Raw genomic sequence first — 2,977 nt, 5'->3', positions numbered from 1 at the left:
ACTTCTTCGGGTTTCCTTTTTTTTTTGAGACAGAGTCTTGCTCTGTTGCCCAGGCTAGAATGCAGTGGCATGATCTCGGCTTACCACAACCTCTGCCTCCCGGGTTCAAGCGATTCTCCTGCCCCAGCCTCCCGAGTAGCTGGGACTACAGATGCACACCACCACACCCAGCTAATTTTTGTATTTTTAGTAGAGACGGGGTTTCACCATGTTGGCCAGGATGGTCCCGATCTCTTGACCTCGTGATCCACCCGCCTCAGCCTCCCAAAGTGCTGGGATTACAGGCGTGTGCCACTGCACCCGGTCGGGTTTCCTTTTCTTGGATGCAATTCTTCATTGTGTTTTTAGCTTTCCATTGTCTTCAATCAGATACTTTTTATGCTTTTTCCAGATCTAAGTTATTTAGTCCACCATTATCAGAGACTTCCAATTTATTCTTTAAATATCAACATGAGTAATACTTCTGAATTATTATCCCATTATATTTGCCTTCTTTGAAGGATCATTTGAAACCACTGAAGTAATGTTTAAGTCATATTAACATTCCGGAGCTCTTTAAAAAGATATCTCTAAAGATGTATCTATTCTCAGTACTATTTTAGTGCCAAGGTTTACCAAAGAAAACAAGGACTTCTTCATAGCCTTAACTATAATTTTGCAAGTTATTATTTACCTTCCCTAGCAGCTTTCATAATAACCTATACACATATTGTATTTCTCTATCTGTATGTTTAATTTATATTTGTGTTACTGGTGGAGGGGGTCCAGGTTCTTGGCATTTTGAACAAAGAATTGGACAAAATGCACAAAGAACAGAAAGAATGAAGCAGCAAAAGCAGAGATTTATTGAAAACAAAAGTATACTCCATGGAGGGGAGCAGGCCTGAACAAGCGGCTCAAAATCCTGGTTACGTAATTTTCTGGGATTTAAATATCCTCTAGAGGTTTCCCACTGGTTACCTGGTGTAAGCCCTGTGTAATTGGAGAGGATGAAGTGAAGTTACAAAGATATTTACTTGTTGTACACCCTAGGCAAATAAAGAGGATGCTTCCTGACATAGCTGAAGTGCAGTTACAAAGTTATTTTCTTGCTCTATAGAGTTGGAGTTTTTTTTCCATTTGATTTAGTTCTAGGAAGTCCTTAGGATCCCTGCCTTTGGACCTTATTTTCCTGCCTCATTTGTATAATAATTTCAGACGTCCATAAGCATGTGTTAACTACAAATTTATCAACCTCAAAACTAGCTGAACTTGCCTTTCAACTCCTGTTTTGCTTAATGCAGAAAACTTAATTCTCCAATTCAGCAAATTATGGATCGTTTTTGTTAGTCTTTATGTGGTAAATTCACACTCAATTCTAGACTTTCTTCTTAGCATCTTGGTCTCCCCGGGGACTACAAATGTCCCCGGAAGTTATGCAGTATTCAGGAAATGGAATGAAGAAAAGCTTATCTTCCCCTGTGGCATATATCCTTGCATGCAATTTTTTTAAGGATTTATTTTTTAGATTGATTTGAGGTTCACAGCAAAATTGTGAGGAAGGTACAAAGATTTCCCATATATTTCCTGCCCCCGCACATTCATAGCCTCCCTCATTAACAACATCCTCCACCAGAGTAGGTGGTAACATAGTGGTGAGATGTGAGGGAGGCGAAGCGTTCTATAGTCCCAATGTTAGGTCTCAGTCTTTTAGTGAGCCTGTGCCTCTGGACTGTGAACTTCAGAAGTGCTTCTCAGTTCCACTTTGAGGAGATAGCTAGAGTAGGCAGGAGTTGAGTATGATTTTTCCTTCAGGTTCATTAGGCTTTGAAAAAACCCTGCAGGTTAGGCTATGGTTAACTAGTTTTCTTCTGAGGACAGGCCTTGTTAAGAGCAGAGTGTTGTCACCTGTTTCAAAACGGTTTCTATTTTTCTCTGTCTGCTAGAGCACAAGAGAATTTTTCTCCAATATTTACTGAGAGAACCTGATCAAGCTCCTGAAAGTAAAACTTAGAAAAGTGTGTTAACTGTCAAAAAGACTGACAAGAGGAATTGTTGATTTTTCAGTCTACTGAACTTTTATTTGTTGTTTGGACTGAGTGGTGACTTTCAATCTTCTTATGTGATAAACTGGAAACGGGAAGTCTGCATGCAATTTTGAGAGAGATTTTAGTGTACATCTCCTGGTGATGCCCATTGTCTTGCCACAGTCCGTGCTTCCTATTATATGTGTTGCATTTATTGACAGTATCCTTTCATTCCAAATCTTAGTCCTCTTTCCATCTTCTAGTACTCTCTTGAATATATCTACACATCTCATGTATAAGAAATTCTTGGATCTTATATGCACCAAACGACAGTGCATAATGTTTTGTGAGTCCAGCCTCAGATCTAGTTACCTAGGAATATAACTCAACCATTGCTGCTCTTAACACACAACAGGCTGGAAAGGCAACTTCCCTCTTCTCAGGCTATACACTCTGGGAAGTGAGGCACAGCCCCTCTATGGTTTCTATGATCTCCCTACATCTGGGACTTTGCCTGAAATGATCACAAGGCAAGCAATATTACATTGGCATCCAGGCTCTCCTTCTTTTTCTTTTCTCCCCAAACTCCTTTATAAAACTTGAAAAGTGTTTTTACTCTTCATTTAGCATAGAGGAACATTAGCTTTCATATCATCAAGTATTTCTCAAAACTCTATTTTTATAATATATGTAATTCCATGTACTTTTGAAAAAAACATTTTTAAAAAGTTATCTCCTGCAATTGAAAATGTTAAAGATTATTGTTTTTGATATGTTATGTAAATTCTATTTTGAAACTCAACAGGCTTCTTAGATTGATTTATAATCTGCCATTTCCCCTGAGATGATGAATGACACTGATTTAATGGCTGGAGGGCCTAAGGTCAATGAGAATATAGAGGAAAAAACTACGTATTTTAGTTTTAAAAATGAAAGAACATACACAGTTAAAAAAAATAAGGATTGGATTT

Source organism: Pongo abelii, chromosome 8 (assembly GCF_028885655.2).
Source record: "Pongo abelii isolate AG06213 chromosome 8, NHGRI_mPonAbe1-v2.0_pri, whole genome shotgun sequence".
Classification (NCBI taxonomy): Eukaryota; Metazoa; Chordata; class Mammalia; order Primates; family Hominidae; genus Pongo; species Pongo abelii.
The sequence above is the reverse complement of the archived record's forward strand: the minus strand, read 5'-3'. Positions refer to the sequence as shown.